The sequence below is a fragment of the Rhipicephalus sanguineus genome, chromosome 10, assembly GCF_013339695.2.
Source record: "Rhipicephalus sanguineus isolate Rsan-2018 chromosome 10, BIME_Rsan_1.4, whole genome shotgun sequence".
Lineage (NCBI taxonomy): Eukaryota > Metazoa > Arthropoda > Arachnida > Ixodida > Ixodidae > Rhipicephalus > Rhipicephalus sanguineus.
In genome coordinates, this window is record NC_051185.1 from 801,004 (window position 1) to 819,045 (window position 18,042).

At 51.1% G+C, this 18,042-nt stretch overlaps 1 protein-coding gene across 4 annotated transcripts in view; it reads right to left on the minus strand.

Moving 5' to 3' along the window:
• LOC119372691 (stromal membrane-associated protein 1) overlaps nucleotides 1-18,042 on the minus strand; it is a 224,849-nt gene that overhangs the window by 84,439 nt on the left and 122,368 nt on the right. The window lies entirely within an intron of this gene.

Below are 18,042 nucleotides of genomic sequence, written 5' to 3' on the forward strand. Positions count from 1 at the left end.
TCGCAATGTCCACAACGATCCCGCTTTTCAGGAGAAAGTCCCGCCCAAGAATCACACGAACAATGAGCCCTGGAAGATGAACGAAATGTGCATGTCTCATTCGATCTCCCCATCTGACAGTCAACCTTGCGGCACCAGCCGAGTGGGCCACGCCTGTCGCAAGAGAGAATGCCATACAGCAGTCCCGCAAGCGCACCAAATGCTTCTGCAAATGAAACAATACCTATTTGCCAAACAACGAAGCGCTTGCGCCCGTGTGCAGCAACACCGAAAATTCACGGCCGGCAATAATGACCATAATGAACGGCGCATGCGCACCAGCAAGACTGCTTGCCCTGTACGCAGAGGGGATAAGCAAAGGTTGGGCCGCCTGTGCCTTCACGAAAGACCCGCACTTCCGTTTCCCTGCTTAACAGGAAGCCTAGACACGGTGCACTCCCTTGCTATGTGTCCTCGTTCACGGCAGCGAAAACAGCGCACTCCATCTCGGTCTCTTTCCCTGATACGGAGCAGCCTCGAGCTGTTGTGATCGGCTCGCCACGTTAGCACAGGATACGTATCGACGAGAGTCACCCACACCGCGTTGGGTCAGATGGCGTCCCTTCATGTGGGTTTCAGGTGGTGCAGCACAGGCTGCCCGCCTTTCGTGCGTGTAGGGATCAAGAGCGCGAGCACTCAACTCCCCTGCGCAGCCGCTGGCAGCCACAAAGGCAGCGCGATAGGGCTGTTGTTGGGGCACGGCCCCTCGACATGCGCAGCGCGGCTCAAGGGCCTTGCTGGCTGGCAGTGGTGGGCGATAGGCGCGCGCAGTGAGAATGTCTCCTTGATTGCACTTTGCCTCGGCGACCAACTCCTCCAAATCGCGGAAGCGACCGCCACGCAGGTACGCCAAAAATGTCGGATGTGCCTGCCTGAACACCCGTTCAACGCATTCCTCGTTTGAGGCCCTGGGCTGAGCGATAGAGAAAAGGTCGTCCATCGCGCATACGTACTCCTGAAGCGACTCATCAGGAGCTTGTGTACGGAGCTCGAGCTCTCGCCGCATCCTATTCTCGTAGTCAGCGGGGAGGAATTCGCGCAGAAAGGCCACGCGGAACTCCTCGAGGATTGCTGCTCGGTAGGCAGAAAGCCGATACCACCTCGCCGCCGTATCAGTCAGTGCAGCCGGCACGACGTGTCAGTGCAGCCGGCACGACGTGTCCGAGCACCTACTGATCGTCCAAACCCATTGCTCTCTGATAACGTGACAGAGAGTCAAGGTAATCTTGGGCGCTCAGCAGATCACTGTATCCGCTGTAAGTTGGCACAGGCAACATAACAGCGGGGTGAGTGCATTTCAGAACGGCCGAAAGCGTTTGTACAGCTCCCGGGTGCTTGGATCATCTGGACGGCGTCATGGTCCCTCAATACTTTTTACTGGTCATGAAACTCTTGCGAAAGTTTCATATAGCAGTGATGCTACTGAGGACTTGTGATTTGGAGCAATTTTTGGAGCAGCAAAATTTCCATTTTGGAGCAGTTTGGAGCAGCAAAAATTTTCATCCTGCAGCACTTTAGAGCAAGTAATTAGGCACCTGGGAGCACTCTGGAGCAGCTAAGTTTACATCGTGGAGTGCACTAGAGAAGCAAATTACATTAGCATTCAAGCACCTGAGTAATTATTATGGGCCTGTTATAAAAGAGCTAGAAATATTTCGATTCATTGCAAATATCACGGAAAAAATCATCTCGGGAGAACTCCACACTTCACTCGCTAATGAAAATAAGGGCTCATGCAGCTCAGTGTCCTGCATGGATTAACCTTTACGGTGATTATTTTCGACACTAGCAAATAAACAGATTACTGGATCAATAAAATTGACCTGGATGGAGACCGGAAGACAGTGCTGATTCTATGCCAGAGGAAGGCACAGGCTTGAGAAAGCAAGAAAGAAAATTTACACCATCTCCCGCTCAAGCGAACCATCTCCCCATTGCTTTGCATACACACATGGTTCCCTTTAGCGGGAGTTGGTATAATTTTTTAAAAATTTTTATCGTGATAGCAATTGTATGGGCACAGTCAACGGGTTTTTGCCGTCGCCGTAATTTTCCGTAAATGACCCAAAATGATAGCATCACCCCGCGCATTCTAGCCGCTGGTAAAAGCTCGCAAGCGCTGGCAATGAACGTGACTGAAGCGGAGATTAAAGGAGCCGTCCGTATCCGTCGCACGGAGCAGGCGATAACATCTTCCCGCGTGCGGGCCTGCCGTCGATTGCTCATCATATAGAGAGGAAACGCCCCGCCCGTCTTTCGTAAGGAGCCAGGGGAGGGGAGGGGGGTGACTGCATCGCTCGAAGGGAGCAGTCGCTGGCGCGCGCGCTATCTCGAGGCATCGGGAGACGGCCCGTAAACTTGCTGTGCTCTAAACGCTTACTTCGCGTTTAGAGATCTCACAGCACGAAAACGCTTCGGTTCCTGGAACGGCCATATTCCCTTAAACCAGCGTTTTGATGAGTTACGTGAGGTCGGATCCAGAAGAGTTAGCTGCCAACCTTACTTCGTATAAAATATACAATTTGTTGGTATCGCATTCATTACTTCGCCCTTAAGCGAAATTGTGGGTTTTCTTTAACCGTCAGCTATTGACCCTGGAAAGCGAGGGGCGGACGTGTAACATGGCGCAGCCGCTTCACTGTGGGCCGTCAGCGACGGGCGCGCTACTGACAGCTGTGCATATTAAAACGCAACTGCAGCTGCTCGGACCAGGAGGCATGCTTTTTTAATGAGATTACATTTTTAAAAAGCAACCAAAAAATTCGAATTCGAACCCTAGCACTGACGAGCTCGAAAGGGCAGGGCCTTTTAAGGGGTATTTACAGCACAGTGATTACAAACTCGGAAGTGCTGGTAAAAGGAATTTCGAAAAAGCTCTTCTGGGTGAAGATCCATGGATAAAGTGTATCTGAGCAAAAGTGTCAACGCGTTCCCACCGTTCACGTGCTCTTCCATAGACGCGAAGCACGGAAAATTCGATATTGTTTCATATATCTATTGCTACGATCCCAGATTTCATTCCGCGATGTCCAGAAACAGAAGTGACAGACATTTTAGCAGCACGCGTGCAGTTATTATTGCACATTGCTTTCACTGCGTGCCGTGCGACGCTTGAAACGAGCTATCAGCAGCGTTTCTGGAACAGACGACGTCCGCCGATGAATCGCTGTCGCACTTTCTCGCTATTGATAGGCCTAGACGTCACGAGCCTCCGCGGAGAGCACGTTTTGCTGTCGAGCCCTTGCAGAACAGAAGCTGCGTCAGCACCGTGCATGGAGTCATGGCTCACTCGGCACGCATGCGCGAGCGCTATTTATTCAGAGGAATAATGATTGGTCCGTGGTTGTAACACTGACGGCCCCAAGATGAAGCTGCACGTTTTGACGCGCCGGCCGTGCAATTGCCAATAGACGCCCCCAAACCCGAGACTCTGGCTCAATTTGGCGCAGTTTGGCGCAATTTTCGTTGATATTATCACGATGGCGCAGTTAATACAATTTGGAGCACTTTGGCGCAGTTGACGCAGGAGTGGAATCACTGATATAGGGACAAAAGTGGCCACGAGAGGTGTCACCGTAAGCAGAAGGGCATTGGTCTGCCGCGCTTGGTAGGGCAGTGGCGTGTTCGTGGCAACATTTTCTGTCAAATACACTTCTTCAGATATTTTCCTTCTTCGTGTTCTCGCTAACAAATCATAGCAGTGATTAGTATTGTCAATATGGTACATGATGCGCATTGTCAAATTGCCCAAGTCGTTGATTGCTGGGAACGTTTTGACTGAGGGCGTCAAGTGACGCGTGTGTTCATGACATTCCTACATTTTTCGATTCCTGCAAAGTCGCTTTCGAGCTTAAACAGAACACTGACTGGTTCTAGATGACTGACAGGTTAATATATTTTGCGCTAGAAGTTGCGGAGTAGCCGTTCTCTGCCTGCACGCAACGCTCATTTTCGAACTAATTGTCACTTTATTCTATAGGGCGTCATGAAGGTGCAAATAGAAGTTCGCGTGCCAATAAACAAGCCTGTATATCAGGCTAACTAGGCATTCATAGCTTCGAAGTACCTCTTGAGGAATATCGTCAGTGAAACGTAGCTTTAAAAATCAAAAGCGTACATTGAGATACCACAAAACGGAGAGTGATCATCGTGTAGTTTTCCTTTTTGTTCTTTGGTGTCATAATTTGCGCTTTTGGTTTTGAAGATTGGAAAAATATAATCAGGTGAAACTGCTGCGAGCTGCTTTTGCTAGATATAGGCACTATGTGCGATTTTCAAGCAAAAGGTTTTCATTTTATGCATGCAGATTTCATAACACTGCCGAGTTCTAATATACACGGCTCTTTTTTTTTATCCATTCCAATATACTGTCGCAATGACCACGATTTCTAACTTGGCGTTCCAGTTAGCCACACTGTTCCTTCTATGTAAACACCAGTGCAAATCGAAATCAAGGTGGAGCTTCCATCAACCTAGTTACTCAGCTTAAACTGCTCAATTATACGTAAAACTGCATTGCTCTTTTTGAGCCTTTCTAGAAATTTTCTCGATTCAGCGACAGCATCTGCAAACAGCACTATCAAAGTAAAGCAATATACTGCATTTTGGCCCACGGCATCACTTTTTAGTTTATATCATTATCCAGAAAGCAAACGCACACACTCCGAACACCGCACTTCACATAAAACTCCAAACACACTCACAACACTACACACACAATTCTAGGCGTGGTGTCTTCAACAGTCTTGGTCGATCTCGAGGCAATGCAACGATGTTTCCATTCACTGTGCACACGTCCGCACGTACAATGTCACTTGCAACAAAATTTTTTTTGCACACGCGAGCGTACTTGGAGTCCAACAAAAATCCGACAGTCTCCTGTCGCGGGATTGCACGTTTTCACCTGTCGCATTGTTCTGCGTCGGCTGGTAAACAGAACAGGGGACATTTTCGACGGTGCCTTTGTATCCCAAGCGACAGCCCGGCACACCGCAGGTGTTGTGCATCGCTGTCATGACGACGTGACCGCGAAAAAAGGGGTGAAACCAGCACAAACAACACCACTCCGCGCCCACGCTCCACTAATGGCGGCCAGCAGCAGCCGGCTTCCTTGTCCCCCTTCTAGCTACGCTAGCGCCGCGGCACGGAAAGTGCAGGTGGTATATGAAGCTCTCCCATTGAGTTACGCGGGAGTTTCATGACCAGTAAACGTATTGAGGGACCATGACGGCGTTTTGCAGCAGCGTCTGCGTTGCACCTGCTTCACAGGAAGCCGTCGGTGCGTTAGTGGTGCGGTCGAGCGAAGATGAACAGTCTCCCAGCTCGATCAGTGGAGCGGTTTCAAAAGGACTACCACCCTGCGCGCCATTCCCAGAGCAAAAAAGGCTCCTAGAGAGATTTGCCTGTTCTCGAACATAATTGCCACTTGGGCCGGTTACCGTCGACAATACAGGCGCCTGCTCAGTGTACGTTCGAAGTGCCGGTTGCGTGGCTGACGACGGCCAAAGCTGGCAAGGGCCAAAGCCTGCGCCCTGTCAATTCCACAGGGAACCGACTGAAAACGCTGTGCCATCGAACTGCCACGCATTTCGAAGGGTACTGCAGCAGTCGAAGGGGCCTGAGCACACCGTTCGGGTAGTTGCGACACGGGGTTGCGACACGTAAGGGAGCACAAAGGTGCCCCTCGACAGAGGCACTGGCCTCCGTCTCGTGCAACGTGGCGTTCACCAGAAAAGTCAACGAACAAAAATCCCGCGAAGCAGACATGTTGCGGCGAGACCAAGACACACAGGTGTACTGACTCGCTAAGAGCAGTCAAAAGCCTAATGAGCTTCTGATACTGAGTTGGGCGCCAGTGTAGTGTACACGTATCTCACAGGAGTACGGCCACTAGCATGGGTTCGGACTTAGCGAGCCACAGGGCCGCGTTTGCAGTCTCCTCGCGCTAACTAGGGTGCCGCAGCACACGTGCGTTCGGGCGCAACACAGGCGCCGAGCGCAGCGCGCCAAGTACACAGTACTGCTCTCGAGATCCGCAACACTCTATTGCCTGCGGCAACACCACAAACGCAGTACAACGCCTGCTCCCAAAGGCGGCGGGAGAAGCAAAACAGGCTTAACCACGCCACGGGCGAAAATACAACAAAAAGGGTGCCGCTGGCACGTCTCCGCGGGCAAAAGGGCTCACGGCAACACGCCGCTGCGGGAAACGGTCCTTCGCGACTACGCTGCGTGCGTCCATGATCAGTGACCACAGGGCCCGATCACACGAGCGAGGGCAAACTCCGCTCGCGTTGGCGTCCAGAGAGATTCTGACTCCCCCGCCGCGCGAAACGTCTCGCGAGACTCGTGCGCGGCACCACTGTCGAGAATCGGTGCAGAGAATCAGGTTAACGTCGCCCCCGCTCGCCTAGCGTCGTAGGACCGCAGAGGAGGGGAGAGTCATGATAGGAGATGCAGACGGCAGAATTAGGCGAAAAACCCGCGCAATGGCGACGGGCAAGCCTCAATCCCCACAACTGCTAGAAGCTCGTCATGACTGCATTAACCGAACAAGCTACTCAGTGCATCTGTGCATGGTCTGGAGCGAAGCGGGTACGAAGAACACTCCCATGACAAATGCACGTGTGCGGTACAGCAAGCGGCCCAGCAGTGACGGCGTGAGCCGAGTACGTGACGTGCTGCACGCAACTAGCCAGAAGACGATCGGCTCCACGCAGCCGTACCGTGTTTCAATGAAACTGTCAGTTTTCGTTTAGTAGCAGATCATGGTGCAGATGCATGCACATACTGGCCGCGAGGAGTTACGGAGTCATCCTCTATCGGTCACACCTCGATTGCGTGCTATAGGTAGGATACTGCCGGCGCGCTCCCCATAGATTTTACTATCGGTGCTCTACAAAAACACCTCGTAGAAGCCCTCCAGGGCACTTCTGTAAGTACTTTCGAAAGAAATTGTGTTCTTTACTGTCAAAATAATCATTTTCGACGAACTGAAAGCACAAGATAGTCTACAGTCGCTGTCTCTTTGCAGAAAACCGAGCACCCGCTTCACACAGTCACCGCGTTGGAGACCCCTGAACCGGCCTCTTGCGTGAAAGTAGTCACTTGCTGAGTGCAAACTATGTGAAATACCTCACTAGAGTACACTGCCGCCAAGCCAGCAAGCTCTGCATTGCGTGATGGGGAGCGATGGGTCATCGAACGCTGCCGGCGGAGCTCCTCGTAGCTCTGGCACAGCGTTATGACCTCGGCCACTGTGCCAGGGTTTTTGGCGAGCAGAATGGTGAAGGCATCGTCGTCAATGCCTTTCATTACGTTCCGGATCTTGTCAGACTCAGACATGGTTCCGTTGGCCTTCTTACACAAGTCGAGGATGTCTTCGATATAATTTGTGAAAGATTCACCGGCCTGCTGAGCTCGTTCACGTAAGCGCTGTTCTGCTTGCAGCTTACGAACTGCTGGGCGGCCAAAAACGCTGATGACGGCGGTCTTGAAATCGGACCAAGTCGCAAAATCGGATGCGTGGTTGTTGTACCACAAGCTTGCTACGCCCGCGAGGTAGAATACCAAGTTGCTTAACTTGCCTTCTTCGTCCCATTTGTTGGGGATGCTGACGCGCTCGTAAGTTGAGAGCCAGTCCTCCACGTCGGTGCTATCGGCGCCAGTGAAGATAGGTGGATCGCGTATACGGGGGACACCGGGACATGTGCTCGTTGCGAGAGGAGGCGTTTGCTGGGCGGAGTCTTGAGGCATGGTAGATGGCAGGGTACGGGATCGAAGCTCCAGGGGCATTGAATGGGAGCAGAGCACTCTCCACCAAATTGTTAAGGTGTTTAATAGACGGCACTCAACGAGGCAGTCACGGCAAGGCACGAACTCCCTGCGCGAGCGGCTTCCTTTCACAAGCAACCAAAGAGGACGACCCACTAGAAGGCGCTGGAGAGGGCAACCCATTACTATGTTCCAAGGCTTCTCTACAATACATACACTTTGAAATTCGTGACGTCCCGTGGGGAGATTTCGGCGTGAAATTTAAAAATGAAACTTTGAACTATATTTTCTCCTCTATTAATAAACCTATGATGGCGAAATTAACGACATTAGAATTCTCAGGGCACACTATATCGATCTAAACTGACTCATTGTTTACCTTTAGTGTCCCTTTAAAGAGGCCCTGCAACACTCTTTAGTGTGGTCAGAAAACTCTGCCGATCAGCAGTCGAGGCTCGTGAAAACACGTGAGCCAAACATTATAGCGCAGCTTGCAGCCTGGTATTTACAATGAATTTTCAAAGTCAGCTAAAATCGTTCCGTCTTCTTTCTACAAATGTCGCCATATACCCAAATGACCGCACTACATACCCAAGTTCACAGCCATTGGCTGATTTGAGCATAGTGAGCCGCATAGTTACTGAGGCCGCCGCGTGTGCATGATCACACTGAAAGTAAGTCTGCCATTCGAAGAAAAAAAAAAAGAAATTATTTTCAATGTCATGATGCGCGCGTGACGCAAGTTCTTTCCCCTGTGCCATCCTTCCCTGCTTAGCTTCCAGGGTGCTCGTTGGGACAAGAGAAGAGAGAAAGCAATTACAGCGTGTGACAAATCTCCAACTCTGCTCGTACTTGACGGATTCTAAAAATTTTTCCGGCGGTCGATTTGTTAGGCAATAAACTCCTTTAAATAATATCTTAAACATGGTGAAGTGCTTGACATGAAGATGAGCGAACGTCACTAGATGGAGCACCTATGCAAGTTCTTTTGTTAGGGACAGTGTTATGTTTGCCGCTCATAAGTCGATCCTGCAGACAGGACGGCGCGGCACGGTACGTCGTACAAAGCTTCTTTCTCGGCTCTCCCCCTGCCTGGTCTTTTCGCTGGGCAATTATCAAGAGAAAGCAAACGGCTTCCTTTGAGCAAGCTTGTCTACCCCGACGGCCAGCATGGGTTGCGGTCAGGCGACCGTTCTCAGAGGTCGGCGGCCTGAATGTGTGGGAAAATGAGGAGGACATCCCCCGCTCTAAGCAGTCGCTCGAGGCGACAGTATGCGTGACCCCAACACGGACCAAGATGTGCTTTTGCAACAATGCAAAGTCGAATGCGTGGGAGGCAGGGTCACGCAGACGCCTTTTCTTTCCCGGAACGGTTTAACGACTGGCTCCGTGAGTTCAACTCGATGTGTATGGGAAAATGGCGTGAATGCACCAGGGCTAAAATACAGATGTATTTCGACCGTGAGAATCCCTGAGAGCGTGGGAAGGAGAGGGAGAGCCATGATGGGAAAGAGTGCCAAAACGCCTGTCTGCGCTGTAAAGACACTGCTGTCGAGATTAAGGACAGCCCAGTAGGGAGTGGCTTAATCTGAGAATGAACGGATTGGATAAGGGAATGTCGAGGCGGACCACCAGTGGCCACCTCCCCTTTTCTTTGTTACCGCAAGGTACTTAAGACTGGACGGAATTCGTTTCCCTTCAGTCTAGGCTGTAATCACTAAACTGATCGATCAGTAAGACTCCGTACGATGCAACTTTCGTCTGGGCCGTAACCACTTGGTGGTCGAACAGTGAGACTCGGTTCTTCGTATGTAGTAACAGTGTTCTAGGCTCTAACTTAAGAAAAGTTAAGTAGAAGAGTAAGATGCTGTTGATGTCTATGTTATCATCAGTGTGCTTCGGCAAGATGTACATATGACTGTAAATATTTCGCTGCAATATACCTTCAAGTTTTCATTACCTCCAACCTGCCTCCTGCTTCATCGACGTCGATCATCTCCTTGACGGGACTTCAATCCACATCAAGGAGAAAACGAACAAAAGAAAAACATAACTGACAGCTTTTTTTTTTCTTACGCTGCAAATGACTAGACATACCTCATTCTAAAAAGAGACAGGGCGTGCAAACACGGACACAAGAAAGAGATCAGGACACGACAAACGCCGTGTTCGTGTTTGCACGCCCTGTCTCTTTTTAGAATGAATACGTACCAACTAGCTCAGCTCTCTGTTATTCTAGACATACCTGTAACAATACGCTCACTCATGCACTGTGCCGTGTGCAGCACTGTAGCCACCCTGCTAAGGTACACATAACACTGATAGCCCAGCTTTGTCTAGACAGTTGTTCATTGGACCATGCGCCATGGCAGAGCCTCTCCACTATGTCCTAAGAATGAGCTCACTACCACTCCGTCCCAAGCTAAGTTCAATGTCCAGCAAGCCTCCTTGCCTCTTGTTGACCCAGAACCACTCACTGGCCTCTCCGTCTCAAGCATTGAGGGTAACCAGGGTCCCCGACTACTGCTTGCCTTGTGTGACAGGGCAATAATTTGGATGCCACCGTGCAGAACAGTTGACTCATATGCCTATTGTGTGAGGTATCATGCACCCGTCGGAGCTGCTAGAAAACCCTTCTCCATGCAGTTTGATGGCTCCTTAAGGTGAGGCGTGCAGTGCCGGGAACAGGCACACAACCCTCTGACGGAACACATTGCTGCACACGACAGCTACTAAAAGTACTGCTGGAAGCAGCCCACTTGCATCCTTATGCTCTAACGGAAGTCCTCCAGTTTCCTACGGATAGCTCTTGCAAAATACAGTGGTTATTCCAACTTGTGGTAGCCTCGATGCTCACCGGAGCCGAAGACTACCGCGGGTTCAGGCTTAGCGAGCCACAGGGCCGCGTCTACCGTCGCCTGCTTACGTTTAGCGCACCGCTCCGCACGCGCTCAGCTAGCAAAGGCGTTGAGCGCCGCGAGGCATAAACACAGTGTTCGAGATAACACACACACAAACACTTTATTTGCCTTCTGCGGCACCCCAAACACACAGTATAGCATCCGCTCCCGGGGCGCGGGGAGCAAAGGGCCCCCGCAGGCGGACGGAATACACCAAAGGGTTCCGCGAAGCACGTCGCAGCTGGCAATGGCGAGCTTTGACACGCCGCTCGGGAAAAGGTCCCTCGCGGCTATGCTGCGCACTCTCGCGATGACCACTGGGCCTGGTCGCGAGGGTTAGGGCAATCTCCGTACGCGTGGGCCTCCGGCAAGTGCGGCTCGGCGTGGTACGACCGCGCGCGAGCACTAGGCACCGCTCTTTGGCTTCACGTATGAACCGGAGCTAACACTGAGGTAAACACGCCTGCGAGGGTGCCGAGGCACCCAGGCAGGCTACAGCCCGGGGATTCCCAAAGGGGACGTCGGGCCAGAAAGAAATACGTGCTTACCCAGCGGCGTCCGAGGAGAGAGAGAGTTCGTTCCGGCCTGCACGCGCGTCTGTCCCGCCGAATTTCGCGGCTCCAAGACCGCGTGCAGCGCCACCACGAGAGCCGGCGCGTAGCGCAAGATGGCGCCACTTGCCGTCGCGGGAGAACGGGAGAGGGAAAGGAATCGCGGAACGGCGAAATGCCCGCGCAGTGGCTTCGGGCGCGCCTTGGATCCCCACAAACTGCACAAGTGCTGCAGAGAACCTTGAGGCACTGCACTGCTATCAACAAGAAATAGAGCCGGCGGACAGCATGCTGCTAGGCACAGTATTGTTAACAGCCAAAGGTCATTTGAGGAAGGTGTTTACGATGCTTTGCCACTTCGAATTCTTCCCTCTTGCCTATGCATGTGTTACAAGCCAGAGCTTTGGACCAAACTTTGTGACAAATCTCTGCTGACCAGGTCTCCTAGCTGACCCTATCATATCTGATGCTGAAAAGGTGAAGTGGACCAGCGGTCAAGCCCTGCACCGTTTGAAGTTTATTGCACCCTTTTGCGAGATATATTGCATTTTACACTATCAGGGCCCAAACAAAATTGTTAAAGCGCACATAGCAACATTCACCTTGTAGGGGTGCAATCATCCACTGTACAGTCGTTTGTGCCTCATGGTGCACGCACGTCTCGTGGATTAGTCGCAATTAGGTTTAACAGCCGCCGAGCGAGAGGCGGCACTGTCCTCGCACGGGGTAAGGTTAGTGCGCCACGCTGGCAGCGCCGCCCTGTTGACAAGGATAAACCCCCGTACAGATAACATCAGCGAGTCTCTTTGGGGTTAGGTAGTGTGTGTGAATGGACGTTTCCCGCGGTGGGTCCGTGGAGGACGATACCGCGGCTCGTTCCTCGCAGGCCCCTCATGGTGAGTCAAACGCCGGAGATGCTGCGCTGCGTTCATGGTACATTGTGTGTGTTATGTTTTCTGTGTATTGTATTGGCATTGTATAAGGTTACTTAGCATATTACTAGTTATCTATAAGATACGGCTGGCGAGCTCGCTGTGATGTAAAAGCATTTAATAGATGTACACTGGTTTGTGTTGGTTGACCGATGGCATGATTGTGTCCGTGTTTTTTGAAAGCACGGCTCATCTTCGTCCCCAGACTGGCGCCCAACGTGGGGCTCTTGGAGCATCGGACAATAGTTTTCGCGGTGCAGGCTTGTTGTGTTGTTTGAGTCAGGTCGAATTAGGCCTAGGGGGGATTGATCGTTAGCGTCGGCGGCTTGCTTTCTTGAGAGGGAGGAGATCAGTTGCTGTGGCGTGTTTGAACTTGTCGGCGTGCTAAAAGCTTTTTCTGTTCACAGTTTCTTTTTTTCTTTTGGAAAAATGTCGTTGAGTTAGTACGAGAGCCACTTGGTTCGCATCCTGGGAGCGAGGCACAGAGCACGTGGATCACAGGCAAGTCCGAAACGAGTGAGTATGAAAGCCTTGTAGGTGGTCCGAGTTTTCTGTAAATAGCTTCTTCTGTCTGTGACTTTTCGCAGTTCAGGGAGCCGGGTGGCCAGGGGGCACGGGCGCCATTGCTGTCTTGTATTGCAGCTCGGCACCAGAGCGTCACGACATTGTCAAGGATGGTGAGCGCCAATCGCTCAGTAAGCTTCTGTGTGCAGCGAGTGAGTAGGGCCACCATACAGAGCTGATGTCTCCTCGCGGCTGCCTCTTCTGCACCTGTGCTGGAGGCTGGTTGGATGCTGGTTATTGTCGAGCGACTCTTTAGGCCTAAGGCTCTGTGGAGCTGCCTGCCCCACATGGGAAACAACTTGTTGGATCGCGGTGTTCAAGTATTCAATTCTGCTTCCCTCATTCTATCTTGCAATGCATGAACTATAAAAAGTGATCTTTGCTTATTTGAACTGGGTGTCTCAGTCACCGCCAATGCCTTTACTAGCCATACTGACCATCGTACCATGTGGACAATGCGCCACAGGCAATGGACATGCCTGTGACCAGCGCAGCTACCTTCAAACAGGCGCCCTCGTGAATGCTGCTCGCAACCAGAAGACGTGTCGGCGCGAGCGACGCTTTCTCGCGCTGAATGCGTACACTGCCATTGCGGTTCTGGGACTGAGGTGAAGTCGTCGAGCCAATGAAGTGGTGTAGACAAGCGGTACTGTCGCGGTGCACGGACATTTGTTAGGGACTTTAGGGACATGTGTTGTCTTCTTTCGTAGAGCTTGTGCAGCTGTTTTAGCTTTTTTTCCGCGATATGTGTCTATTTAAGGTTGAGGGGATGTGGAGGTACTATCACCCCCTGTAAAGTCGTCCGTGCCTCACGGTGCACGCACGTCTTGCAGATTAATCGCAGTTAGGTTTAACAGCTGCCAAGGAACAGCACCACCTGGCGAGAGAGAGGTTACCCCGGCACACAGGGTGCAGCAGCGAGTTTCTTTGGGATTTGGCAGTGTGCGTGGATGGATGTCTCTTGCGGTAGGTTTGCGGGGGACGATATCGTGGCTCGTTTCCCGCGGGCTCCTTGCGGTGAGACGATTTGTAGGCGACGCCGCAATAGCGGTACATTGTGTGCATTATTTTTTTTTGTATTTTATTGGCATTGGATAAGGTTACTTAGCGTGTTACTAGTTATGTATTAGATTCGGCAAATGTACACGTGTTCGTATTGGTTGACCGATGACGTGACTGTGTCCGTGTGTTCCAAGAGCGCGGCTCATCTTCAACCCCACAACCTAAACGTGTCGGCCATCTATTCAAAGTGCATTCAGGGTGACATACTGACGCATCTCTTGAACCTCCTTGTGTGTGTGTGTGTTTGTGTTTGTGTGTGTGTGTGTGTGTGTGTGTGTGTGTGTGTGTGTGTGTGTGTGTGTACAGGTGGTAACTCATCTTCCCATAATATGAGGTAGCCCAGAGGGAGCTTTGTTGTCTCCAGAGGTAGCCAATGTTTGTGTTCGTGCTGATGGCCTACAAGTTGGAGATTGTACTGCAATGGGTGGCACAAATGCACACCGGAGTGGAACTGCACTATACTACAGGCCTCTGACGCAGCGACCATTCTCCGGAGGCCACCATCAAAGGCTGCTAGCATGGACAGGCCTTTCGCCAGCCTCTTTTACGTGTACCGCAAGGCCAAGGCTTCTCCCAATGGTCTCCAATTTATGCTATCTTGTGCGTGCCAATTTCATTTTATCCCTGTGAACTACTTAATTTCACCACTCCATCTAACTCGCCAACATCTTCCGAATGCGTTTCCTATACCTTGGCAAGTATTCCTTTCCTAAACTACCCCAGATTGCAGAATCCATCTTATAGCTTGCTAATTGGTACATCACAACTACAGTCACCAATCGTTTCGGACATGCTCGTTTATTCAGTCACCTTCGCGACAATGCCACATGTCCCACTGAAGTAATGTAAACTCACGACCGAAAATTCGGACGCCACACAGTGCCCCGTTAGATTTTTCGGACTCCGGCTGGCTGATTGAGTGCAACGTTTAACGCAATGACAAGCTGTCAGCAATGTTTACAATATTTTTGCTACATTGCCAGCACTGAAATGTTGCACTGGCTACAGCTGGAGATCGTGCCAGTGTCAAAAATCCACGCGGAAATTAACGATCTCGAAGGCTATGTGTGGTGGCCAGACGTTACCTCAGTTGCCTTTTGGCTTTAGCAAGTCAAGTCAGCAAGCCAAGAAAAGATCAGAATCAGCTCGGTGCGGCGTTTGAGGTGAATGACATCATGTACGATTATGGCGCAGATCCTAACTCGGACAAAGAGAGTATGACAACACAAGCGCTGCAAGATCAACTAGCCCAATGTTTTTCCCTTTTGGAGTTTGAGGGTTTGCATTGTCAGATGTTTCTGTGGCTAGGCCTGGTCTGCTTCCCGAGCTTTGTGTCTCGCTCCCTTGTTGCTTGGCGTGCGAGTCCTGAACTGTTGAAACTGCTCCCACGCCGCCTGTTCCATGTGCGCCGTTGGAACTAAACGCGGCAACTACAAGGCCCTGACAACGGTGAAAAAAGCAGTGATTATTCGCCAGGTGGAAGGCAGCCGACCTCAATCCGAAGTTGCGTGGGAGTTTTCGCCAAGCTGGGCAATGAGATCATCAGTCAGCTACTCAAACCAGCACACGTGGACCTGCCGTGATGACGTGCTCCCACACCACAGCCAACAAATGCAGATTTAGCGTAGGCCGTTGCAGTGCTACTGCCGACCCACGGGGTAACCAAACATTGGCTGAAATACAGGCTGACATGGTCGCACGTAAGCGTGCATCTCTACAGACACATTGACAAGTTTCTCCCGGCCACTGGGCCAATAAAGGTGCTTTTTTTCTGGTGAATCCTTTTTTCGGACTCCCGATTATTCGGACTTTTCGGCGGTTCCCGCTGAGTTCGAATAAACGGTCGGCGACTGTAATTTGTCTTCAAATGTGTTTCCTTTCTGTCACACGTATATTAGCCTCAAGAAGTTGTGGTGTCACACGTATATTAGCCTCAAGAAGTTGTGGCGGCGCCGCCTGGCGGGAGGCCCACGTGACATCGTGGCACGAACTCTTCGACACCCGCCATGGTGCGCCTGCATAACGTGCGCTCGCTTCGTACGCTGTTCCGCTGTATGCGGTTGCTTTTCGCCTGCCTCAAGCTTCTGATGAATGACGAAAACAGCATCGATAATGCTCGTAGTAAAACGTCAAAAAGCTATACATGTTTTCTTTACAATCGCCAACAGTGCCTGCACTCTGTCGTACGCACTTTGATCAGGTTTGTTGTTGTGTCATGCTGCTAACCTCAAGGATGGGGTCGATTCTCGGCCACGGCAGCCGCATTCCGACGGGGGTGAACAGCAAGAAGATGCATGTGCTTAGATACAGCAGCACATTTAGGAATACCAGGCGGTCAGAATTATCCCACAGTGTATCTTGTAATCAAGTCGTGGTTTTGACATGTACATATGACACCACATTTACATTATTAGGTTGCGCTGTTCACGGGCGATTCCTTTCAGAGATATGATGGTTTCACCTCCGCAAGTGCTATTTGCCCCGTACGCATGCGCGTATCTGCGGACAGCATTTTCGCCTGTGTACCAAGCCCCGCACACACTTACAAAAACACATGCAGTATCGAGGCTCGCAAAATATCTCGAAAGTGCTTGCCCGAGAATTCCACCGCAATTGTGTTTGTTTTTCTTGTGTGCTCACTCACTCATGTTTAGTTTCACATTTTCCTCGAAATAATTTCGGCGCTTCATTTCACTACAAAAACAAGTCGAGGTTAACTGCGGACACTTCTTATTGCTGTCAGGTTGAGTCTTCGTGCAGCATCGTATCAACGGCGCTGTTACACTCGTAAGTACAGTATAACCTCGTTACAACGGATCTGTTTACAAGAGACATTCGGATATTACATACCAATTTGCGGTGTTATGCCGACCTCCGCATTTGTTCCATTGATTGAGCTTCGTTTATAATGGATTCCGGTACAACAGACATTCGGATATAATTGACTAAAATGTCAGGCCAGCAAGGTAGTCAGGACTCCTTTAGAGTGGACTTTTCTACCACGAACATATCAAATTCAATGGGCGCATTAAGTTGGCGCGCTCCGAACTCCAAAGGAACACGTTTGAATGCGCTCGAGTGCGACGCCGCCGGGGCTTAGCTTAACGGCGATTTCCACAGACTCCTTTCGGGGGCATGAAAGCGTCACATGACATTGCTTAGCATACTTTCGGGAAGGGAACAGCGTGCCGTGGATATCGACATACCGATTTAAGAACGCAGGTCGCCGATCTCCGGTCTGTCAATGATCAGCTATGCCTAGCTGTAGCGACAAAGAATCGGCACGCAGCATGCTTGGTGTTGCGTTTTGGGACGCTGACGCGCGAAAATTGCTAGCCGCTGCCACTGCTTCTCCGAGCGGCCACTGCACGGCAAGCTTGGCCGGGGAGCAAAATGCCCATCCACGGTTCTGAGGAGCCAGCGATTGATGCGATTCATCGCTTGCGACGAAGGACATTTCACCTTCTTCGCTTTCGCATGTTCGCTAGCACGATGTTCTTGCCCACAAAGTTCGGATTTGTCTCGTACATCGGCACCGTGAGCGGAGTTAGGCCTAGCCACGGCATCGAGTAAAAAGCTCGGTTGCGAGAGGCCTCCAACGCTCAAGTTTGCGCAGCGCCGTCCCCCGCCCCAGCGGAGAGAGGGGAAAGCTCCGGTAGCTCGGACGGGTCGCTCTTGCTTGGTTTTCCCATTGCGCGCGCGGAGAACGTGCTCCCCAGGGCTTTTATCTCGCATTTTTCACGCTATGGGCGCTGTTCCTTCGTCATACTCGAAAGCAGGCATGCAGTCTTGCTGCATTGTGAATTGTCACAAAAGTTTAAAAATGACGAAGAGCCGAAAACTTCCTGTCACGTTCTACAGTTTCCAATGCAAGCAGTGCGAGGAGTGGAGGCGTCAAGAGTGGATTATGGCAGTTCGCCGCGATGCTTTCGCGGTCTTATCACCTTGAAGCAATTTTTGTCGTACACAGTATTACGAACTATTAACAGCGAGAAACGCGATGATCGTGCTCATTTGAAAGGGAAGTGCGTTTGTGAACCGAAGCTCCAACAAATAGACAGCTGCTGTAAGCTTTGAGATTGTGCGCTGGCTTTCCGAGTCAACCATTTGTAATGTGACAGCAACGGAGCATGTGGGCTTAATACACCACAGTTTAAATAACGTACCGTGAGTACTAAGTGTTTAATTAGGCTGAGTGCTGTACATCTCCCGTCGCGGCTT